We start from the raw sequence: 26762 nt of genomic DNA, 5'->3' as shown, positions 1-26762 counted from the left end.
GGGCCGATTGCCATAGCGTCCATCCGAAAAAACGGCCCGATTTCCGACCGAAACCGAACGATTTTTCGAACCGTTTCCGGGCCGATTGCCATAGCGTCCACCCGAAAAAAAGAACCGATTTCGGACCGAAACCGAACGGTTTTTTCAGCCGTTTCTGGACCGATAAGCATGGTTGCCATTCATTTAGGTTTTTCGGTTTGTTTACAAAAAGCTAGAGATTTTTATTTCATTTGTTTTTTATTTTTCAGTTTTTCTCTTCTAATTTATTTCTTGTTACCTCTTCTGCTACAAGACATTACGATGTCTGGCGCAAGCTTTTTCTTTTTAAGCAATTCGTCCATATTCAGGTGTTGATTAAATCCTTGGGATGACAACCACATCATGCAAAATCCATCTTCGGGGAAATGTTGTGAAGAGATGGCTTCAAGGTTGTTCGAGTTTTCCAAACTTGACGCGAATTCGCCATCATCAGAAGGCAGCATGAAAAGAAATACAAAAAGACCAAAAAGAAAATGGAAAAGAAAAATGGGATGTTAGTTCATATCATCTATCAATATATAATAAAAACCCTAGCTCAAACTTGTAATAAATCTAGCTTAAATAACGTGATCGTCTACTTATCAACAGAACAGGAAATGCACGATGCTGTTCTTCTTAAACCTCATAACTTATTATGGTCAGCCTCTCTGACAAACTATACTAAGCCTACATAAGGGTTCTATTAATACCGTGTGCCTATTTTTAAATGCCCGAAGTGGACTACCTACTCATTGTTGTTCTTCAACATTATCAAAAGTTCTATTATCTATTTCTATAGATGAATTTCAAACTTTAACGAAAAATGTAAAGATCTGCCAAAAGTGAATGATAAAATAAATAAAGCAAAAAGCGTCTCACTAAATGGAATATCATGTTCTTCAACAACAGCATTTCGACCCAATGAGCCTCTAGTTTTTGTAAAATGCTTAATTTAAGAATAAGCCAACGAATTTCGTAAACCGCAAATACACACTTACTGAATAGAGCATTGGGGAGGCGAGTACCATAACCTCTACCTAACATCACAATATTTCTAACACTTTTTCTCTATTTTAAATTCTATAAAACTAAACCAACTAACTACCTAACCAAACGAATTATGCCCTATTGACAGTATCAACTATTATAAATATGCTTGTAAAAGTACACTCCGATTCACAAATACAGATGCATTCTGTATGAAATACGTAGAAGACATTTTCGACAGCTAATCTCCGCCGTTGCTGCACAGAGCTCAATATTTTTGTTTCTTCCAAATTGTGTCGGAACAAAATTGGCGGACCTGATAAAAGAAAAAAATAAAGTTCAATTATTATTAATTCTTGTATTAAAAGCTTACGATTACCTGATAGATCGGTGTTTTAAATTTTGCCATCGCGTTAAACTTTGAAGCTAGATGCTTCTGGCCTGGCAACGCCGGAACGAACCCTGCTTACAAAATCCAATCAAATGCTTGGTCACATCGTTGGTGTGCTCCAGCCAGATTTCTTTACTTTTTGGACTTTACAATTGTAGGATAGGAATATCAAGGGCAAGCACTTAGAGGTGACATACCGGCCCTTCCGGATAATTTGTTTCTCGTTCTTGGAGAGCAGCGATGCACAATGCAAGTCAACTGGCCGCGGTAGTGTCGCAAAAATTCCTCTGCCAACTGCTTCTGGGGGCACGAGTTACGACCCTTTTTCCGCAAACTTTTGCAAAGCTTGGTTCATCTCGCTCAAGAGCATGGCAACTTTTTTGCTCTCCGGAAGTTAGCTATAATTATAAGTTCAACTCAAATGTTATAAATTTAGTAACAAGATATTAAAATTTAGGCAAATTTCTGTTCTAAATTTAAATAATTATACAGGGTTTATACAGAGTTCAAATTAGGATTCATTAGGGGCAAAATTGACTAATTCAGATTGAATAACATTTAAAATTAAAGTTTTGGGAACAGAATTCTTAAATTAAGATTAAATCATCGTTGAAACAAATTTCAAGATCAAATAAGATCTTTTAAAAACCTACTCACCTCCTTCTCATGACGTGCAGCAGCGTCGATTTCCTCCGCTGGAGTCCGTTCCCGCTCTTCGGAGCTCTTATAAAACCGCTCCCCGGCCGGTTCCATGCTGTTCTCTCGCAGCAGATGGTCGATGTTACCGAAAATGCTGCTATTTCGTTCGACTTCGTAGCCACTACTATTACAACTGCTAGGGCTGTAGCCATGACCGGTGACAATCGTAGCCGGCGGCGCGGAGGAACTGTCGGAGTTAGGCGTGGAAGCCGCCGATGAAGATGATGATGATGATGGCGAATGCTGCTGACGAGGATGCTGGCTGGAAGTTGTAATCCATCAAGGGAAAATCTCCTAGTTGTCGCTCCTGGGCCATATTCCTAACCTGGGAGGTATGGTTCTCAGCGGCCGTTTCCCGAGGAACCGGCAGGAGCCATTGAAGGGGAATTGCGGATTTCATTCGCAAAATATTGGCCACATTGAAATTGTTAACGTTGTTAAATCCGAGCCGACCCGTCAGAAAACTAGTGTCACGTTTCAACCAAGATTGAAGGCATGAGCTAAAAAACAAAAAAAAAATCATTTAAAATATTTAAACTTAAATAGATTATACTTACCCCAACTTACTTATGAAACAAATGCGAACAGGGCAGCTTCCGGGCGGTTTCTCCCAGCATATGGCACAGTTGTCAGAATTCTACTTCAGATCTTCGGCTGTCGCTAGGGGACAGCTCTTTTCCATGCGGTTTAGCACCCACAGGTAGTTACGGTGCTTGAACTTCCTTTGGATCTCGTTGATCAGACAGCGCAACTGCATGATGATCACAAGGCTGGCCAACGAAAGGAACACATTGGCCCACAGCAGCATGTGCAGATGATGACCAAAGTCAACGACCAGAGCGGCCACCTCGAACGAAAATTCTATGTAGTATGCCACTGGGCCACGCTTGTCCCATGGAATTACTACAAAAAAAAAGGAACACAAAAAGAGTTGTTAAAGATCAGTTACCAACGGATAAAATCTATCAGCCAATGTTTGCTTCTTTTTTTATCGGTTGGATCGTTAGCTGAAAATTGACCGATCATCAATCAGCAGACTGGCGCTTGAATATCGAAAAAAAAACGATACAGGATGATTTAAGTAGGTAGGACAAAAAACGCACAAGGCTGAATAATAAATATTGCAAAATACATCAGGACTATAATTTTGTATATCAATAATTTAAAATCAAACCAGACTATTAGATGAAAAAAAATTTGAATTGAAAATGAGAACAGAACAAAACCAGAACTAACAAATTGCATCAAGATGATCATACAAAATCACTCCCCTGGCGGCACCACAGAAGAACAGCTGTTCTCGAATTGAAACAGCCATGAATATGGAATCTTGCAAATAAAACCTAAAAAACACGAAAAATAAATCAGTGTGAAGAAATAAAGAACACATCAACTCACCATGCAGTAAAATTGTGAAAAATCTCATTTTTAAGTTGCTGTCGTTGTCAAATCACCGATTTCGGAAAGGTTTCTTTTCATTTTACTTCGCACAGCAAATCTCTCAGGGTGGCTTTTCGCAGAGCCGATTCAGCACCATAATAAGGTCTTAAGATTTACACCTTAGAAGGATGGAAAACTTTTCCGGAAGGCTTCACCGGGCGCACAAAAAATAACAACGAAAATCATGTGCAACGGCTGGATTTGCAATGGTTCAGCAACGGGGTCACGGTAGCCTTCTCACTGCCAGGAATTGCTAGTTCTCCGTTGAAAGCGATGCGGCACGGGGCACTTTTTTGTCGGATCAGATGATCAGGTTTTTCTTCCGGTGGATTTTGGGGCGGTCTCCTTTTTCAGAGCTCTGTAACGATCAAAACAAAGTAGTAATTTATTTTGTTTTGATCCGCTCTTTTGCACTACTTGAAAGACACTGAGTCAAATCAGCAAGTTTATCTTAAAAATTGATGAAGTGGGATTGAAAATAATTATTGAACCTGTAATTTTTACGCTGGAATTTGTTTTGAACGTTTTGAACGGTAAAACTACGACAAATGTCATGCTCCTTTTGTAACAGGACATTTGTTGTAAAATTAAATCTTTATTATTTAATATTAAATAAATTAAAAACGATTTTTCCATTACTTGTTGAATTGTTTTAAAGGCAACAACTTTCAGTTACACGTAATTATAAATATTTTTTTTTTGTGTTTATAGATTGGATCCACAAGAATTAAAATTTAAATCTTGAAAAAGATCAGTTTAATAAGTAAATAGTAAATAATTGTGACAACGGTGCTTTCCTTTTGAAGTATAACACCGAAAACTGATGAAAAGTAATCCAAGTGAACCCACCACCTCTGAGCGTGCCTGAGATCCGGATCTGAGTACCGTACCGTGTGGACATTTCCTTGGAATTCGATGGATCGATGTTTTCTATGGGGACGATAACGGCTTAGAAAATTATATTAATAAAACTATTTATTGATTATTTAGAACTCAACCAATCAAACATTTTCGAAATTTGTTTCTTGAATTGATCCACAAGAATTAAAATTTCAATCTTGAAAAAGATCAGTTTAATAAGCAAATAGTAAATAATTGTGACAACGGTACTCACCTTGCTTCCCTTTTGAAGGATCACACCGAAAACTGATTAAAAGTAATCCAAGGGGAGCCACCCACCTTAGAGCGTGTCCGGGAACCGGATCCGGATACGATGTCCGGGATAGCATTCCACCAGAGCCTGTACAGTGTGGACATTTCCTTGGAAGCTTTGTTTGCATGGGTCGATGTTTTCTATGGGGACAATTATGGGTTAGAAAATGATATAAATAAAACTTGATTATTTAGAATTCAATCAATCAAACATACCTCGCTTTTTATTAAATTACCGCCGGACAATGGCTTCTTCTACATAGCGCTAAAAGCATTTCTGAAAAGAAACAGCGGAAACGGCAGAAACAGAACTGCGACCAAATTTCACAACACAATTCACAACAATCACGCACCGAAACGAAACACGCACCCATATTGCTGCGATTGAAAACTGCCCGTGTTTCGTTTTGTTCATGCAGCACTGCGATAAATATCGTCTGTTTTCGAGCAATCGAGCAGGCGGATGGAAATCGTGCCGATAACCGACCGAATTCTAACCGCTAGAATTCGAGTACCGCCATGTCTGTTTTGCAATCGGCCCGATTGAGCAAACGTTCCTGACAGGGTATCTGGCAAGCCTAAGCTAGAGTACTATCATGATGTTGCAAATTTGCAACAATTAATAGAAAGCCACTAAAACAAAAACAATCCTAAAAATGTGTTAATTAAACATGTAAATTTCTTTACTGGGAATACGAAAATATTTTTTTAAGTAAAAAAAATCTCTATGTGATTTAGATTAGTCTAAAAATCTGAAAACTAACGCTTTTTCAACGTTCCATATTTTTCAGATTCAAGTTGGTCTTGTTTATACCTTTATACAATAGAAGTATTTTTTTATGAATTGAACGTGATCTTGAAGTTAGAAATATTATTGTCATAAAAATGTTGATTCTTTAGCTGTATGCAAAATTTAGAAGAGTTTCAATTAATTATTACAAATTTGTTTCTTAATAAATACTCAAAGATTTTCTAGAATGACGTCAGAAATAGTTTTAAACTCATATATTCTAATTTCTCAAATTTGTAAAGTATAACTCTAACTAAAATACCTGAGCAAGATCTGCCTCCTGGATTAAATGAAAAATAATAAATTGATTCAAAATCAGCTTTTATTTTCTTTACAATTTTTACATATTGAATTTTATCGGTGAGTGAAGAATTTTTTTCGAATTCACGTTACGTTTCGGTTTACCTTTCTTCACCTATCACCAGACGTCTCAAAATATTTACTTTTATTAGAAATTTTAACCTTTTTTAATTTATTTAACATTTTACAAAATGACAATACTTCACATCACTTACAAAAATGAGAACTGTACAATATTACTCCACTCTGCTGCATTTCGGTTTGTGTTCTGTCTCTCTCCTCAGATTCTCCATGATATCGTTGTAGGTAGCTAGTTTTATTCAAAACTGATCAATTTTTCCACGTGCCAATTACCCAGAACTATTAGCAAAATCTGACTAAGATGCTTTTCCCCTGTGTTTTCACCTTTAAGTGCAAAACTACAAACGATTTATCATCTGAATCAAAGCAATCGAAAGATTCCTTTTGATTCAACCACGGTAAATGAAAAATTCATATACCGGTATTTCGATAGCAACTTACTCCCTTCTTCAGTGAGCGTTTTCGATGAATCGCTCACTGAAGAAGGTAGTAAGTTGCTATCGAAATACCGGTATATGAACTTTTCATTTACCGTAGTTGAATTAAAAGGAATCTTTCGATTGCTTTGATTCAGTTGAATCATTCAACCAAGTAGGCTCACAACACAACAGAGTGATTTATCATAATTTCAACTAGTTCTGCGTATCTCAAAGATTTTTTATTACTTTGATAATTCGAAAAAAAATACAACTTTGTGAAAACTTCAAAGAGTGCTTTCTCGAAAGTAGTGTTTACGCACTTAAGCCCTTTTGGCTCTGAGGACTTCAAATGTCTTCCAAAAGTGTCACACAAAAGAACGACTAAGGAATTTGCTTTACTATTTAGTTAAGCCTTGTATACCTACTGAAATTGTTTACACTGATTAGTTCTGACACACTGACTGACTGACTGACTAACTTCACCGATAATCCATTTGCTCAGCCAATGTTCAAGATAAATCATCTAATTAAGCTATAAATGGCAAATGAAACAATCCGTAAGCTCATGTCACCATACGACATAAGGCATAAAAACATCACCCAAAATTAGCCATCAACGCCATATATAAGGATACACGTAGAGCAAGGACAACCGTGTCAGTAACTAATTAAATCACTCGGTCCCATTATTGGTTGAGACCCCCCAAAGGGCCACCAAAAGGCTGACCGGTGTGATTATCCAATAGGTCGAAACATTGCCCGCCACATGTAGGTAACAACTAGTGCTGGTAGAATTTAAATTGATCAATAGCAGCGGCACGTACGGATCATATGAACGTGATGAGACGCGAAAGCTATTTGCCATGAATGGGTAAGGGATGTAATAGTAATAGGGCGAATTTGGAGGGTTAGTTTCCTCATTCAAATTTGGACACTGATTGGATTGTTATGGCTAGAAAAGGTTAAAGTAGTTCCAAGCAGTTCCTGACACCTTTTCCGCACATTTTTTCCACAAAGAAAGGTAATTTGAAGACAATTTTGCTCCTTTGATAGGTAATTAAGGGGAAATTAGCCAATTCTGAAATAATTTTAGACAGATAGGCACAAATAAAATAAACGATGAACTCATGGACAGTGGTCAATGAAGCACGCAAAGTGGACTCAAATGTACCAACACAAATCATATGAACCACGCATCAAACTATCAGAAGCAGGCAGACATGGAAGTTTGGCAAAGTTGTTTCGAGTACCTACTTTGCCTATTACAGGAACGACTTAGCTAAAGTGCATGAGCATGACATTATTACCCATGATGTAGTAAGTGTTTGAACGCACCTAACACAACAAGTAGAAGACGATGTCCGTCTGTTGCATATTATTCAAGCCGAAAAACCCGGGGCCATTGAATTTTGTGAGTTGTTTTGATCGTATGTAAAAACCTGAACATTAACTATGAGCAAACAACGACCAATAGCAGTCTCGTTGACTTAAACGTTCAGATCGACAGTAAATGTATTACAGTCAAAACAAAACTCATGAAAATATGAGAGGAAACATGCTTGTGAGCAGCAACAAGAAAAAAATTCAAGCACGCGACTTTATTTTGCACACAAATTGATCTCGGATCGGAGCAAAGCGGAGCCAAAATGCTCTGTAAAAAAATTATGGATGGCAATAATAAGGAAAACCAATACCGGTGATCGGTATTTAATTATTAATTAAGAGCGGTGTGCTCCTTTGAACCGGAGCACGAGCTGGCTCGTCAAGCGTAATTTCATTAAAAATGTCCGGAATACGCATTTGCCGAAAAAGAATGGAGAACGAATGTGCGGTGGGTTAATTCACTGGCAGTAACATCGGAAAGAATATGTTGAAGAATGTGAAGTTGATGCTAATGTTTCAACAAGCTGGTATTATTTCGTTGGTTTGTTAGGAATTTCTTCAATTTATCTCTGCGTAAAGAATCACTGAGACTGGATTGCATTTTAACAATAAGTTCTCAAAATAAGCTTTCATATTAAAAACATGTAGTTACATACATATTTTGCAATGGTTGGCAAATCATTATATACTACATGCAAAGCATTAAATAAGTTTCAAATTACTTGGGTAAGCTGAATAGGCGATTTAAACTCTTGAATGGCTTAAATATATATTTTACAAAGTGTAATTAAAAATGTTGGATTTGTATTTTAATCTGTTAGTGAGCTAACATTAATTCAACAGAAACAAAAAAAAATCACTAAATACGTAATCTCACTAGAATATTCCTTACAGACGATGTTTCGAGAGCGGGCAAAAAAAACATGTCAGTACTATTCCTAATGTAAGGTCTTAATCTTGACACTCTAGCTTCATTAACTATCAAATGAAGGTAAAAAACTTCTACTACTAATAACTTTATTTATGATGATTAACTTCGGTTTCGCACAGGCTCTTTACACACTGCGGACCATATACGAGATAACTCTTTTTTTTCGCTTGCAGCTAGTGTGCTGCTCAAAGAAAAATCACTCAAATGTTAAGAATTTAATTATTAAACTTCATTCTTCAAGTATACACGACTGTATTTTGGTTCTTATTTTGTAGGATTTGGTCCAGTGGTTTCTGAGATATCGAATGCCGAATTTCGATGTTTCCCGGCTCAGATTGCTTTGTGGTGCTTAATGTGTTAACAGTGATGACATAATTTGTTTTTAAACTACCTTAGTTGATTTTCTGTCGAAAACGCAGGATTTTAATTTTCAAACATTTCAAATTTTTTAAAGCAATTTCAGTTGGTGTTTGAAGTTTCTGTTATATTACCAAATTTTTATACAATATTGAAGGATAATTACATACATATTTTCACATTTTTTAACCTATTGTGTACTCTACGCATATCTACGAATACATTTTATTTACAACTGCAATCAACTCAATAAATATGAAAATGATCGAAAGATTTCCTTTAATTTAACCACGGTATTAGAAAAGTTCGGATACCGGAATTCCGATAGCAAATTTCTGTCTGCTTCAGTGAGTGAAATTAAAAACGCTCATTGAAGAGGATAATAAGTTGCGTTGAATCAGTAGAGTTCTTCGACCAAGGGGGCTCACATATTAGAATGAAAAATTTGTTTAAGTTTGTTGTTTCATATAATTATGTTATAGTATCAAAATTTAAATTATTTTGACGTTACATTTTTTGTACACTAGTTAAGTTCAAGTTGAAAAAAAATGTCTTTTTCCACTTTGGATTAGTTTTTGCTATAAATAGTCCGTGTTCATTGAAAAGTAAATTTTAACAGGCTTTTAAGTCGCAGATAGTTCTATATTGCATTTGAAACCTTGAAACCACAGGGGAGAATGGGGAAACATGATCCCATTTTCTTGCTTTCAACAAATCTTTTTGGAAACATTTTGCAGATCGTTGTCATTTTCTGACTGCGTTTTATTTTATTTTTTTATGCTGCAAAAAAAAAAGATCGATACATGAATCCGTAAATGAGCTATAAACGTTTTCGTGAGACTTAAAAAAATGAGATATTTTGAAAGTTAAAGGAAACTTGATTCTTTCATCAGGGTTCCCTTAGCTATGGCAAAAATTAAGCAATTCCTAAAGATAAAGTTCATTTGACTTTTTTGGCCATATTAGGCTTCTTTTCACTTTCTTTTACCCAATTTTCATTGCATACTTAAAGGCGCTTTTTTCAAATTTTTACATAAAAGCACTTTTTTGAGTTCTTTTTATTAGGAAATTTTTGGATACATATTAGTCATTGGATAAATAATAATTTAAACGTGCTTAGCAATGATCTACATCCATTCAGATGAAAAATATTTCTTTTGTACTCGAGGGATCAAATAAACCCATAACATAAATTTTTCAAATCTTGTTCTTAAAAAAAAATTGAGAGTTTTATATTGCTTTGAATATATTGCATTGAGAAGTTTATATTATACTTAATCGATTGTATATTGGGCAAATTTTTGAGGAACATTTGATATTTGTAAGTCATTCCAATTTCGATATATAGCTGAGGAATCTAGTATTCCCAGAGGTCGAGTATCCTATCTCCCTTGCAGTTTTTATTTTTAATAATTGTTGTTGTGTGAAAGTTGTTAACACTCTTTTTTTTTCAATTATTTAAAAAAATCCTTTATAAAATAAGCAAATATTTAACCCAATAACAATTGTTAAATTTTAATCTATCTTATTTGAAAAATTATTCAAATACTTAAACAGTTTTTTTTAATTTATCGGTCTTCATTTCTTAGTTGCAAGTTATTTCAACTAACAAAATTTCTTACACTGCTTTCATAATACATTCAGGAGAAAGTATATAAAACAGATGTGATTTTTTTTAATTTTTTTTTTTCAAATACTTTTTAATTTAAATATAACAAATCGAAAATGAAATTTGATAATTTGGATTTATAAATGAAGTAAATTTTTTGAGTGAGATGTTACTAGATGAATGGAATAAAATTTTTATTTTGAACAATTTATTAAAATCTTATTTCGATGCTATATTAAGGACTGAACTTGATAAAACCCCGTTACTTTCATTTACATGAATAAAAATCGATGAAATTTTCAGTGAAACTACCTAGTTGAAGATGTGTGTAATGTCTGTATGTGAAAAATTCTGTAACAATATGTCATAACGTCAAACGAAAATCCACTAAAATTTTTTAGCCCAATCTTAAAAATCTAGGAAGGTTCAGACTCCAAAACATTTGAAAACTATACGACCAAAGTTCTTGTAATAAAATCGATCGAAGATATCTAGAAGACCTGAAGGTGATGTTAAATTTGATCAGAGAGGTAGTAAAAAAGATCAAATTTTCTGCCTGGTTTATCTACAAATTTATTAAGCCGTCCACAAACAAAATACGAATCAACGAAAAAAAAAATTATGCATGCATTCAAAAGTTATTATTATCAAAACCAAGAGCTTCGACATCATAACCACAGGTCCACTGTCCACATGGTAGAAGAAAATCTATCAAAAATGGACAAACAGCAAGATTACAAAGAAGTTCCCAGAATATTTCAGCGAAACGAAGTTAAATAATCTACCCGTTATCTTGAAACTGATGAGCAGAGCCGGATTAAGCCTTCGGAACCCCGGGGCAATTTGTCTAAGGGTTTTTTTTTTTCAATCTGATTTAGGACTAGTTGTCCCGGTGTGCTTCGCTGCACCTTCTAAGAGTGAATGAAATTTGTAAAAACTATTGAAGTTTGAATTTATTGTTTTCAGAAGCAACGTTTTAAAATGAAAGCTTTAGCTGGAGTAGGTACCGAATTGCTCACGAACTACCTTAGAAATGTTTTTGTATCTTTAAAACGTCACATGTCACATTTGGCTCTGTTAGTTCGATAAATTTTCGAGTAATGCCAAATAACATTCGAATAAAAACATGCCTTCTTCTTTCCGACTCCTCCCTGAAAAAGGAAGAGTCTCAAATTGTTCATACGCAATCAATCGCTCTTATACAATATGATACCTTTTCTTTGATAAGTTTTCGATTTATGCCAAAATACTTGTATGGGAGCTTCCTTTTCCCCTTTCCATCCTTCACTGCTGGACGGAAATAGAGGTCTCTGATAATCACACCCATATTATCGAACCCAAAAACCCTTGTTTGTCAAATTTGGATTTGTTGGTTGGTAAATTCTAAGGTATAACCAAATATTCGTAGAACCCCATCCTATCCTCCTCTCTCTAAACCGCGAGGTGGAAAGTCTAAAACAGTCATAGATCTTGTCCCAAAATGTATTCCCAAGCCAAATTTGATTTCATTTGCTTGATTAGATCCTAAGTTATGCCAAAAAAATTATATTGGGGCCCCTCTCCCCTTTCTTATATACTCACTGGGTATGGTGTCTCATAAAATAAAAGAAATATTTTTCGTATTAAAATGCCATCCCATGCCAAATTTTGTTTTAATTATTGATAATTTCACCAGTTAAGCAAAAGAATGTATGGAAGCCCTCATCCCCTCTTCCGATTTCCTCTCTCATAGAAACATTTCTCGCAAATACTCTCCCATGCCAAATTTGATTCCATTTGCTTTATAAGTTCTCCAGTTATGTTAAAATTTCCCTTTTCCCTTTTGCTATTTTCCCACTGAATCGGGGAAGGGGTTCCAAAAATTCATAAATTATTTTCAAATTAAAGTATTTCAAATTAAATTTTATTTGTAATCAATATCTAATATATACATGGATCTCTTGAAAGGAAATATTGGGACAAAATAGCTAGGGTTAGCAGCGAAACATAGTGTAGTTTTATACAAAAAAAAATCAATTTCGATGAATTCTAGAAATCTTTTATTTTGACTTATAGAATTTTTTTAAGGACGGGCCCTGAAAGCGTTGCGCACAAGGATATATGTATGTATTTTTTTATTTTTTTTAAGATCATGGCCACCAAAAATGCAAAAAAGTGGTGTAAACCAGGGGGATGGCATCCCTATCCTTTGCAATTGACAACCATCAAAATTACGGGCCCACCTGGGGGAGGAAGTCTGAATTAAAAAAAAAATCTTTCAAACGTCAAATTTCTCTCATCAATCTACCGACCAGTGCGAAGGTTCAAAATTTTACTTTCTTTTTAAGTGAATTTCAATAAAAAAATTTTTGATGCTAAAAAGCACTTGTTTTGCATAATGCAATGATTTAATTAGGATTTGTTTTGCTCTGGCAATCTTGCATAAACAGGCGTATTGAGTCGCTAAAATTTCGTTAAAATTTTTGAAGCTGATAAATAAATATTGTTCGATTAATAGTTGTTCTAAAAATAGCTTAAATAACAGATTTAGATTTTGGGTAGATCCCATAGACCGAACAACATTTTTATATAGTTAACATTTATATTTACGACAGAGTTGACAGACTGATATTGAATATTCTAGCTGTTGATTTCGATTTCGATGTGTACTTTTGAATCTGCAGCAAATAACTCAGAAATAATAAATTTAGCACCTAAACAACTGAGTTACATGACTCGCTACATGAAACTGATCATCTGAAATTTAAATTTGAACGATTACAAATCTTTTCAACAATTGCTGGCTTTTTGCCGAACAGTAAAAAAACGATACAGAAAGCGATAATGCGAATTTCAGTCTTCCTCCCCCAGGGGCCCACGAATTTGTGGGCCCATAACAAACCTGACATTTAGCTGTCAAGGAACTGGACTAAATGTCAAATCCTAGAGAATTATGAATGATTGCCCACTAACACATCAACCATTCTGGTTCCCCATTGGTTGAAATTTTGACTTTTTCAACTCCGTACTGCTTTGAGAGGAAAACACCACAAACGTTTCTCCCGACGGATAGAAAAAAAGCAAAAAAGATTCTTGTTCGCAAGAAAAAACAGGAAACAGGGCCCCAAGATAGGTGGATTAATAGGTTTAACATTGCGCTTAACCACAATCGACAGAACCGTGTAAACGCAGGGTCAAACATAGTTATGAAATTTCGAACGATAGGTAAGGTATTTGAAACAAAATTACAATTTATGGAAAATCCTTTTGTTCAAATTAGTGATTAGTCGCATTCTTTGAAATAACTTGTGTAGGAATTAGTAAAACTTATGTTGAAAAGCTTTCAATATTCTGACTAAGAGTCAGTTTTCTTGCAATTTAGCAGTATATCCGCAAAATATTCGAATATCTGAAAGCATTTTTTAAAATGTAGTTGTAAAAATATGCTAAAAAATGACTTGTGACTACTTGTAATGAATGCTTCTTTATATTAGATAATACAAAATGTAAAAAAAATCAGTTATGAGGAATTTAGCAAAAAGCAATTTTTTTTAACTTAATAAAAAATCTACGTTTAAAATACGCACAAGAGCATAATGCATTGTAAATACTTTGGTGAGCACTTTTATATGTTTTACAGAATTTTAAAATCAGTAGTTTTTCTAGAAAACTAATTTTTAAAATGGATTGCTATTTTTAATATGTTCTATTGATATTCCGGAATGATGAACTAATTTCGAACATGGAAAATGAATCTAATTTTAGTTTTAAATGCAAAACCAATATTCGAATCAGGATTTTGTTCTAATGATGAACCGAACTGAAAATCAAGAATAATAAATTGGATACAATTTTCGCAATCCGGTCATTTGCAACAAATTTAGATAAAAAAATGGAGCCAGAACATCAGAAATGATTCAAACCTAAGCTCACCAGATATTTTTCCACACTTATCCAAGCAGGGCAAATCCGAGCTGTTTTTATCTAGAAATCTTGAAAAATTCGGGCATTCGAAAAAGTGTATCTCGTGTCAAAAATTGGAAATTGAAATTGTTCTTTAATTTAAGTTGTGAGTGAGATTTGTGATATCAAAAATGTTTACAATTGTACCGAAATCCAAGCAGGAAGTTGCTCCATATTTTACAGGATTAAGAATGGTCTGAATGGAAAATGGATCGAAGCTAAGTATCATTCTATTTATCTGTTTGAACTCTGACCAAATGAGTGATTTCTTTTGATAGCTTTCTGTTTGTTACTGAAGAATTAATAGATTTTGGTTTGGATTTTGTCTCTGGCGGGGTCTTAGTTGTGCTTTGCTGTTTCTCCGGCAAAATGGAAAGGTACGGGATATTTCTAGAAATTTGGCTGAATAATTGAAAGACAAATTTAGAATTGTTGAAAACGCAGGTTTCAGTGGTGAAATAGAGTTATCTTTATTCAGTTTCGTCAGTGAGGTCATTAGAATACAACCATATTAATTAGCGATAGTTAATTGTCACTTCCACATCTTATATTCCCTAACTGGGAAAGTACTCATTTCTTAATGAGTACTTTGATATTCTTACCCAGAATATCTGGCAACACTGTTGTGTTACCACGAACCCAATTTGTGTTGTCTCGCTTGACCGTGTGATGATGTAAACATTTATACCGTGTTTACCATCATCAGCTGTCATCTTCAATCATCACCGCTATTGTTTCAATTGCGAATTGACTCAAAGCATGCGGAACCAAAACAAACTGTTTTGGTTTCGCCGACGGAGCGGCAGATTTCCTCTGCCGAAACTGTAAGTATCAACACCTCCCCTCAATTCGCAGATTGAGAATGCTGAACAGCTTCGCGTGCCTCGCCCTTGGTAACGCCTTCGTGAACGCATCAGCTGGCTGATCCTCAGTAGAGATGTGTCGCAAAGATAGCTGACCGCTTCTTATGATGTCTCTGATGAAAGCATACTTCACATCCAGATGCTTCATCCGCTGATGAGTCCGCGCCTCTTCCAGATACTGGATGCAAGGGATGTTGTCTTCCATTAACGTGAAAGGAGTGCTAACCACACCCAATTCACCAAAGAAGTTTGTTAACCACAAACCTTCCTTGACCGCATGGCAAAGGGCTCCTATCTCAGCTTCGGTCGACGACAGACTGACCGTCTGCTGACGTTTCGTTGACCACGAAACTAGATTCCCGAAGATCATGTAAGCGTAACCTGATACAGATCTTCGATCATCGGAGTCGTTGGCAAAATCTGCATCAGCATATCCGATGAGTGGTTTCGATTTCGCGTTTCTGCGGAATACCAACGCCGTATCGGTCGTACCTCGAAGGTATCGCAGAATACGCTTCAGGCCTTGCCAGTGCCTATCCGCCGGGCTGGCCTGGTACTTGCTCAGTGCGCTAACCGCAGCACAGATATCTGGTCTCGAAGATGTTGCCAGATATTGTAGACAACCGATCAATTCTTTGAACGGTTGTTCGGTGATAACCTCACCATCGTTCAGCTTCGTCCAGCGAACGTTTGTGTCAAGCGGTGTGCTTACAGGTTTACGAATCGTTGCAAAAACTTCTCAACGTATCCTGATAGCAAAATCTCGAATTCTATCCGTGTTCGCGTTTCTGCGGTATACCAACGCCATAATGGTCATACGTCAATGGTATCGCAGAATATGCTGCAGGCTTCGCCAGTGGCTTTCCGCCGGGCTGGCCTGGTATTTACTTAGTGCGCTAACCGCTGCACAAATATCTGGTCTCGATGATATCGCCAGATACTGCAAACAACCGATAAGTTCTTTGAACTGTTGTTCGGTGATAACCTCACCATCGTTAAGCTGCGTCTATCGGCAATTCGTACCAGAAACAGAATGGGTTTCCTGTAACCTGGGTTATGCTAACCACTTCCCAAATCTCGCTCTCATCAAGGACTGCTTGATAGTTGCTTAGTACGCCAACCGCAGCACTGATGTTCGGCCTCGAAAACTGCAAACAACCGATCAAATCGTTGAACGGCTGCTCAGTGATAACCTCACTTCGTTCAGCCCGAATCTCGTTCCTTTCATGGCTGCGGTGGTCTTCCGGAAAAAAGCAGTCCCTTTGGCCCTTGAGCTTGCTGACGATTTGAAGTTGCTCTTCCTCATCATCAGCGGCTACGTTATCCACGTAGCGTTGATAAGCTTCTCCTGCTCGATGACTGCGTCTCTGGGCTGGTTCGGGATTGACGGAATCTGGATCATCATCGTCATCTTCGCCATCGCTACTCTCGTAGTCGCTCTCGTATACCAACGTATGCTGACTGGCACCAGAATCGATGACGAATCTTCGTTGATTCTGGTGGCTGATAACCTCAGCATGCAAACGCACAGCATATATTGCATGTTGTTTTCTGGTAACCCCAGATAAACAATCTCTTGTTACTAACAGGGCCCTTTCTCGGTGGCTTCGTGAATTAGCTACACTTCGATCGACAGAAATCAAGAGGTGGATGAATTCGCTAGCGACTAACCATCGCCCGAACCACCTCCTCCGAAGCACCCGAAGCAGCTTCCATCCATCGAAGACATGCTCGCGCATACTATACGCAGCACAGCTACAAAGCACGAGAAAGATCTTCTCGTCTCCAACTCTTTGATCGCTACAAAAAGCGGGAAGGCAAAGTTCAGCAACAAACGTCCAATCTGACTCTGTGTTGCTAAAGTTTCTGGCAACTAACCGTCGCCGAAAATACCTCCTCCTAAGCCACAGAAAAATCAAACTGTAGGCTTGGATAAGCTCATTCATGCTGACTACAGCGTAGCTCCACATCACGAGAGTAACCCTCTCGAACAGCTTCTTCCAATCTCCAATCCTTGCTAATACTCCATCTGGAGCATTAGGATCTGACCAATCCTGGTTACAGATCCCGAGAGTCCTCCTCCCGGCCATCGGAAATAAAACCATGCTGCTAACCGCAGCGCGGCTCGTGTCGGCATCGAGAGTAACCCTCTCGGAACCCGACTTCCCGGCCTCGAACTCCAGTGACACCTTCTGGCTGACCTGGAGCATCTCGTGGCCTCTGTGCTGACGGTCCTCTACGCTGATGGTCCTCTGCGCATGGATCAGCTCATAACTGCTGACCATAGCGCACAACCAAAGTACGAGAGTAACCCTCTCGGCTATCAGCACCACCCTATTAATCCGGGGTGGACCTCCTGACCATCGCGCTGCCCGGTTGCGGATCCAGGGAATCCTCCCGGCCGTCGGACGTGAGCTCACGCATGCTAACCGCAGCGTGGCTCGTGACGGCATCGAGAGTAACACTCTCGATCCGCGAACCTCCCCGGACTCGACCTTTGGCGGAACCTCCTGGCTGGCTTGGGACATCTCGCTGGCTGGTCTCGGCACTGGTGGTCCTTTGGCTGCTGGCTGGCTCTCTCTGGTGGTCCTCTGGCTCGTCTCTGGGTAAGTTTGTCCCTCTGCGCTGGCTGCTGCAGAACTTGCTAACCGCAAGTCGAATACACTTGAGAGTACCCCTCTCACTAACTCATAGTTTTCCAATTCTCCAGACGTATCTGGGCCCATAACCTGTTGAAAACGCAGGTTTCAGTGGTGAAATAGAGTTATCTTTATTCAGTTTCGTCAGTGAGGTCATTAGAATACAACCATATTAATTAGCGATAGTTAATTGTCACTTCCACATCTTATATTCCCTAACTGGGAAAGTACTCATTTCTTAATGAGTACTTTGATATTCTTACCCAGAATATCTGGCAACACTGTTGTGTTACCACGAACCCAATTTGTGTTGTCTCGCTTGACCGTGTGATGATGTAAACATTTATACCGTGTTTACCATCATCAGCTGTCATCTTCAATCATCACCGCTATTGTTTCAATTGCGAATTGACTCAAAGCATGCGGAACCAAAACAAACTGTTTTGGTTTCGCCGACGGAGCGGCAGATTTCCTCTGCCGAAACTGTAAGTATCAACAAGAATTTTATCGAAAATTGAGACCGATCATTCATGCGACGAAATGAGGGGTTACGCGTACACGCGCCCGCGCGCCCGCGCGCCTGTGTGTGTGTGTGTGTGTGTGTGTGTGTGTGTGTGTGTGTGTGTGTGTGTGTGTGTGTGTGTGTGTGTGTGTGTGTTTGTGTGTTATAACCTTCCACCATCTACATAAACAAATAACAAAAAGTCAAAACTGGCTGATTGTAATATTTTTAAACCTGTACCATATTTTTCCAATGTGTGATGCAATTTGGGAAATAAGTTAACTTCAAACACGCTTTGCAGTACAATAAAATATTTTTACGAATAAAATGAAAAAATGTAACAAAATTTCAGATTTTTATGTGAACATACCGAGTTTAAAATACATAAACATTAATCTTTTGACGATTTCTGGAAGAACTGATCAAAATCAATTTAATTCACACTCTCTGTCGGACCGTTTCACAGCCCAGATTAACAAAAATTAAAAATAATTTGTAACCTTGCTTATGACCTTGTTTGAGACATTGTACATTTAAAAAAAGCGATTGAAGCGAAAAGTAAAATTCGTGTTTAAAGTAAAAATTGGAAGACTGTAAATTGAGAGATTTCAGAATATTACATTGGTAATGTAAACTTAAATTATTTCCAAACCCGGTGCTTTCTTGGTTAGTTTTATCTGAGAATAAAACACATTAAGTTTTTTGTTTAAGATAAATTCAATTCCATCTGTTATTTTACTTTTGATTCATTTAATTATAAAAAAATCAACTCATCATTTTGCTTAAATAGGAATTTAATAAACAGAAGAAACATTTAAAGTTGGATAAAGATATCAGATAAAGTAGATATTCTATAGCAAAGTTTTTACAAGTTGTTTGTTGGATAATAGTAAACAAAAGTGATGAATCTGTACTACCGAATCAAATTCTTTTATAAAATCAGAAGGAACGTAGATTAATATAAAAAAGTTTGCCATTGTTTGAATATCACACTAGTCAAAAGTGTCTCCTGATCATATCCCTTCACCCATCCTCAAAAAATAATTATTTGCTAGGATGCAGAGGTAACCTCGGTCCTAAAGCATGAATTTGTTCTTTTATCCCTTTCTCTCTTTTTCAAAATCTGTCTATTGACTACTAGGACGTGGCCGGCGCCGTTATTGATGTTTAAAGAGAGAGCATCAGTTTTGTTCATTGTGAATGTGCTGTCAATCCCAGACACCATTCTTTTGACCTCTGGACAAAATTGATGGCCTCGGTCAATCACGGAGTAGCAACCATTGGCGATGTGGAATTCGTTCTACTGAGCCACGCCTACGATCATGGAATTCGAAATGCGGTTGTTTTTAAAAGATTTCCATCATTTAAAAAAAACATCAACTAAGTTTACGAAGCTTATTAAAATACATCGAGTTTAAATATTCTTCAGATTGTATTTCGAGTTCAATGATTTAGGGTGGATGTGAGTAGTCAATCAAGCTAAGCTAAGCTAAGCTAATATCTAATATATACATGGATCTCTTGAAAGGAAATATTATTTCCACTAAGATTCATGTTGCAATTGAGTTTCGTAACGTAACATCTCCACGCACTAAGTAACTATATTATTAAAGTTCTCAGCATGAGTAAATTTTTGTTCGCGTTTTGTGTTTTTCCTTTTGTTGTGAGACATGCTGAGAACAGTTAGCGTCCACTACCAGGGGGCTCATGTGAGCTTCTTGGTGTGGGGGAGTGTGGCGAGCCGCTAAGAAAAAAAAAATGTATTCAATACTCTACCATAACAAATTGGTTCAAATTGCTATTAGCTATCGAGTTCGGCAAACAAAATGTTTGGAAGCACCCCATCCCTCTTCCTATTTCTCTGAAGAAGGAAGAAGGGAGAGATCTCAAACAATCATCAAATATTCCTTGCATTCAAATACTCTCCCATGTTAAATTTGGTTGATTGATTAATTCTTGAGCTATATTAAAAAATGTCCAAAATTTCCCTCTCCCGCTTCCTATCTTTCCACTGAAAAGAGTGAGAGGATTCAAATATTCACACAAACATGCATTGTACTCAAAAATCCTACCACGCCATATTTGTTACCATTGGCGAGATTGGCTCTCGCAAGCATTTGTCTTTTATTTGGAAGTCTCCTTTCTCTTCCAATGAGAGAGAGGGGTCTCAAACTCTAATAAGAACCTTCCCGGGCCTCAAGAGCACCCACATGTTAAGTTTCAAAACGGTTCAGTAGATTCCGAGTTTAGGAGAACAGACAGACAAAAATCCATTTCTTTATATAAGGATGAAAGCAGATAATGTATGGAATCCTGCTTTAAAAGAAAAAGCCTTATAATATTTTAAACCATCTTATTACTTTGATACTCAGATCTGGGCCAAATTTGATCGAAGTAGTTTTAAAAATGTTCGACCTCTATCTCCTTTCTATGGATTATACAAGAAACCTCCCCACAATAAATCAGGGCTGAGGGGTTTCGGTGCAATAAATCGTCTTAATATGTTAAAATTGGTCCAATAATATATTAAAATCTTCTCAAGATGTAGGAATATCTTTTTGTAGGAAATTTGATGGTAATTGTATTAAGAATTGAATGGCTTGTGCCACATTTTTTCATAATATTGTATGGGAATCCCCCCCTCCTTGACCCCCTCCCCCTCCCCCCCCTTCATTTGAGTGGGAATGGTTTGAAAGTATTGTAGAAACCATTCCGACCCCAAAAACTCACATATACAAAGTTTCACTTAGATCGGTTCAGTAGTAGGATAAAACAGACAGACAAACTTTCATTTACAGTACCGTTCATAATTGTATAGAAACTGGAAGCACGCGCACTGTTACTTAGACTTTGAACTTCCATAACTTTTTACTCAGATGATATTTTTTGATCACATTTTTTGCGTTAGATAGATCAACTATTACACTATTATATCACAAAATTTGAGCTTTCTGGAATTTGTATGGCCTGAGAAACAGTAATTCTACGAAAATCGGACTTTTTGGACTTTTTTCATTCAAACTGCAATATCTCTGAAACTACGCTACATTTTTTTATTGAAAATTGCACAGTGATTGTTGAAATATAAAGCTAGCATGTCTAAAATTTTCGAAAAGTTCTATCGATGAGATCAAAAGTTACGCGAGGTGCAATATTTCAGGCATTGACCTAAAAATGCGATTTCTATAGAATTTTGGACGATTCATGAGAAAAATATCGTTTCCTCCACCAATCAGACAAAAACTGTCTGGCAAAAGCAATGAAGAAAAGAAAAATCGGAATAAATGATCCATTTGTGTTTTGAAATCAGAATCTCGCGATATTATTTGGATTTTTCAGTTGAAATAGATTTACTGGTTGTTGAACAGAGAATATGATTTTCCTATGGAAACATTCGTCCAAAATTATATAGAAATCGCATTTCTAGATCAATACCTGAAATATTGCACCTCGCGTAACTTTTGATTTCATCGATAGATTTTTTCAAAAACTTCAGACATGCTAGTTTCCTATTTCAACAATCACTCTGCAAAATTTCAATAAAAAATGTAGCGTAGTTTCAGAGATATAGCAGTTTGAATGAGAAAAGTCCAAAAAGCCCGATTTTTGTAGAATTACTGTATCTCAGGCCATACACACTCCAGAAAGCTCAAATTTTGTGATATAATTGTGTGATAGTCGATCTATTTGACGCAAAAAACTTGATTAAAAAATATCATCAGAGTGAAAAGTTATGGAAGCCCAAAGTCGAAGTGACAGTGCACGTGCGTCCAATTTCTATACAATTATGAACGGTACTGTATATATGTGTAGAATAATATTTGTTTAAGTTTTGAATTTGGATTTATCGCCGCGAATGTTTGCTCTTGGGTTTTATCGACTTTTTACGGCGAGTTTTAATATAAAAAACCAATTTTTACCAGTTGTCCAGACGTTTCGAGCTACTCTGGCTTTCGCTCCTCTTCAGTGGACACTAAAATTATATTTTTCTTTAAACATTCAATATTAATTTTAATTTTTAATTGGAACTTACAATATACTGGCCATCTTCAAAACTACTTTGATTTTGGACAGTTTGTTTTGTTTTTCGTTTACATTTGTTTGTCAGTGTTAATTTAGCAATGACAGGGTCGTAAGCAGTTTTAAAATTCAATGAATCCCTTTATCTATTGACTACATTATCGTCGCCTCATAACTTAATATAAAACGTTTCGGTTGTTATCCTGGCGTTGTATCCAGCGACTCTTTCCAAAATTTTGGTGTTTTCAAAATCAAATAAATGTCCATTCTCAAGACGCTAAACCTGTGCTTATTTGTTTTGTAGATACAGATATAGATATTTTTTTAAGTTTGTATAGAAACTTATATCATTTGTTTTTTTTTAACAAGCTATATTTCAGCGTAACACTGTTCTCTGAAAGATGTTTTTACACATTGCGGACCAAACACGTTTTTCGCTTCCCGCTAGTGTGCTACTCTTAGAAGAATAACTCAAATCTTATGAATTCAATAATAAACATTGTTCAAATGAATTAAACAAAATAATTTCATTAACTCAAAGACACTTATTTTTTAAGATTTGATCCAGTTATTTCACGGATGTTAAAAGGGTTGAATGTCATAAAAAAACAAACTGAAGTAAAACCAGAAGTAAAATACTCACACTTCAGCTGCAGAATACAAACATTAGCATTAAGTTAAAAATAATAAAATTAATTTCACAATTCGCTACCGTGTTAAAAATGCAAACGAAGCATAAAAATCTCGATGAACTACAGTGAAACTCTAATTTTACCTGACAACCCCCCTCCCCCCCTTTTGTTATCATATTATTTTTCAAAGTAAAAATTATCGATATTAATCTATTTTTATAGGATTGAAATCGAGTTTTTAACCATCATTCTCAAGAAAAGGGGGGATGTTAAGATGATTAATGATTTACATTTAAAAGTTTCCCAAAAAAAAAGATTTCAGAAATTGCTTTTAAACTGGTGTTTTATCTATTTCCATTTTATCAATTTTTTTAAATCATCAAAATATCTGATATACCGATGACAGTATAACAAAAACTTGAATATATTTAGCAAGTGGGGTTTTTTTCCGAACGAGCTTCTTTCAAAACTTTTCCTTCTCATACGTCGCAAGCAGAGAAAATAATTTATTATGAAATTTGATAAAACAGATAGATTAGACATTTTTTGAACATCCGTATGGCGATTGAGGTCACACCATTTTTTTTAGACTTGATGCTGTTGATTCTAAATATCTTATTGCTAACGAAAGTTGAGCTCTCATTTCAACTCTGACGAAAACTTGAATATGTCACTGTTGCACTGCAAATTTTTTTTTTGTTTCGATTATAGTCGTTTTACCATTTTTATGGCATTCGCGACTTTATCAACGTTGCAGTTGGCGGATCGTTATTGAAAAACTCATCCGGTACAACTGTCTTCGATGTTTACTCTTGGGCTTGAACTCGCGGACATCGGCTCAGGAGACAACCGACTTGCCAACTGAGCTATATCACAAGCCCGACTGCAAAATAATTTTTTTTAAATTACATGTCTAACAAAGCGACGCGACGTTCAGACGAATAAAAATCAATCCGATACATAAGTTCTTGTAATCTTCTTCGACGAAATGTCATTTGTTGGAGAAACTAGGAGAATTTCAACATTTTTTCCTAATCAGAACGTAACTGACAATCGATCAGAAAAACTGTAGAAACAGAAGCTGTACATGATATTAAAAATTCAGCTTCACAACATCAGTTTTTCATTTTACAAGTTTTAAACGTTTCACAGCTCATTCTAAGTGTAACTGTCTCTAGAAAAATAATAAAAACTAACTTATTCTAGGCTGATGCCACTGATGCTGTGCCACTCTGGTAGCACAACACAGGTCGCAATAAAATTGAACCACAACTTCATTTAACAAGCATTAATTTGATCATTTCACTTATTGTTGATAGTTCGTAACACTCTTCAGACATGCTATCCAAAAAAATTAAGACGATCAAGGGAGAGCAACTTTGCAAATTGACGAAAAAAGTGATAAAAGCTAATGGTAAACATGTGTTTAATTTTTTCTCGCCGATCTTCTTGAAATCTTTGAGCAAGACACACAAGTAAGCGAAATGGTCTCTAGTAAGCTTGCTCACGAATTCAAAACAAAAATTAACAAACATTCGATTATGTAGATTAATTGAGTTGCTTACTGTTCACTTTTCAATACCACATGATGGGTGCTATTATCCAAGCTCAATTTGGTTTCGAAGTTGGAAGGGCAATTTGGCTCACTTTTCGGCAATTGAGACTGCTTACAATTCGTGCTAGTTACTCGAGGTCGCCTGAGTAATTTGATAGTTTTGCATGTTTGATAGATCTTTCCGAAGTTTTGGTTTCATATGATTGAGAAGGAATTAGAAATTAATTCTTCCTGTTTCTTGGACTTTGAAACCAAAAAGAACAAATAGTGCTTGTTCGAAGATCGAAATCTAGATTATTGATCTATATAGTTCGAATACAATTTTACAGTTGAATAATCTTTTTAACAGTTTTTGTAAAGCCTTTTTTTAAATTAAAAAGCAATTTTACTGTTTTACAGAACTAAACAAAGTGAAGGATTTTTTTAAAACTAAAAACTTCTTTATTTCCTTAGCGAAATAAAAAAAATCTCGAGAAATAGATAACAGTCAGATGAAATTGTAATTCAAAAAATTCATTAAGAAATAATCAATCATTGTTGGCAATAACCATTGATGAAGGCAACCAATTGTCGCCATCCAGTAGAGTGACTTTAACCCGGCAACAACCGTTGACCCCGACCTGCTGGTGATGATGCTGGTACCGCCAAGTGCAGCCACCTTTTGACCTATCGGCTTGATTCGGCCAATTTCGAGCCGTAATAGAAATTCATTCACCCATTCGTATGTAATAATTATGAGCTCATTTGACTTCTTGACGTGGTTGAACCTCGTCTGCCTTCTCTGTCTGCATCCACCCCCCCATTAGACAGCAACGAAAACTTGACTTGACACGCGACTTCCAACAACCCGTCCAATTCGTCAATGCAAGCAAGTGCGCGCAACCCCAGATTTCATTTGCATATTTGGCAAATATTGTTGTTTCGGGATGAATGAATCGATGCAATAGCAATGGAGAATGGTTGAACGGATTGTTTGATTGATTGATTGTTTGCGTTCATTACCCGATTTGCTGAAGTCGAGTGCGCATTGGCTGTTTTCTGCTCCTGCTCGAACATCCAGTGCGGTTGACGGTTGTTGAATTGTTTTGGAATTTGTATGCTGAAAATTGTCTTCTGTGTGAATTGCTGTTGTTTAAATATTTATTGAAGCTCGATGATATGATAGACGCTTCCGCTTTGATATTTTTTTTCAAATTTTTAGTAGATATTCTAGATTTCGACAGAAGCTAGTTTTCGACAGATTTTTTTTCTAACGGCTAATCTTTGTATTGAGATGTTCTAGTTATCTAGATGTTCATATATTTATATTTTTGCTCGCCCAGTTAGGCATTTGTTGAGTATAAAAATGAATCTAAATAAGTTATTTGATAGTAGAAAATCATTAAATTGAAAGCAATATTCTAAATCACCTCTTAAATTCAATGCCGTCGACCAAATAAGAATGTATTTGAATCATAAAAAAATTCTCCTTGTATTGGAATAAAATCAACATAAAAGGAGTCCATGAATGAATAAGGTTCTGAACTTTTTGTTTTCGCAAATTTAATTCTAATGAGAAAAGTAGGTCTAACTCAGGTGAGGTTTGGGTAACGAATGAACAAAGAATGTTTTATTGAATCAAGGCTAACTATGCTTTACATAATTCAATGATTACTATCTAACATTCCCCCTTAATCTTGAATTACTGGATTCCGAGAGTCTTCCTTTCTTCATCCATCTTCAAAGTTGGTATCGCCTTAGTAAGAACGTCAGCAACTTGCTTGTTTGTTCCCACATGGTCTAGTTTGATGATGTTCTGCTCCACCTTTTCTCGCACAAAATGATGACGGATATCTATGTGCTTGCTCCTAGGTGAATATCCGATTTCCTTGTTCACCAGGTGTATAGCACTAAGGTTGTCACAAAGAATTTGAACTGGTTCAGATATTCCGTGCAACTCCTTCCGTAGTCCACGCCACCACAACGCTTCTTGGGTTGCCGCCGAAACCGCCATGTACTCAGCTTCCATTGTAGATAGAGCAACTGTAGCCTGCTTTCGACAGCTCCACGAAA

The 26762-nt window shown here is 36.4% G+C and overlaps 1 protein-coding gene and 1 long non-coding RNA gene across 2 annotated transcripts in view; one reads left to right on the top strand and one right to left on the bottom strand.

The window, feature by feature from the left end:
• LOC129749844 (uncharacterized) overlaps window positions 1-26762 on the top strand; it is a 324747-nt gene that overhangs the window by 247598 nt on the left and 50387 nt on the right. The gene's annotated exons all lie outside the window — the stretch shown is intronic.
• LOC129749847 (uncharacterized) lies at window positions 259-3206 on the bottom strand. Its single transcript, XR_008738188.1, has 3 exons — window positions 2653-3206; window positions 2054-2595; window positions 259-1794 (listed from the first exon to the last, which is right to left on the bottom strand). It is a non-coding gene; the product is annotated as an uncharacterized LOC129749847 (long non-coding RNA).

The sequence above is a fragment of the Uranotaenia lowii genome, chromosome 2 (genome assembly GCF_029784155.1).
Source record: "Uranotaenia lowii strain MFRU-FL chromosome 2, ASM2978415v1, whole genome shotgun sequence".
Taxonomy (NCBI): Eukaryota; Metazoa; Arthropoda; class Insecta; order Diptera; family Culicidae; genus Uranotaenia; species Uranotaenia lowii.
Note: the sequence above shows the minus strand (reverse complement) of the source record. Positions and strands in the feature narration are given on the sequence as shown.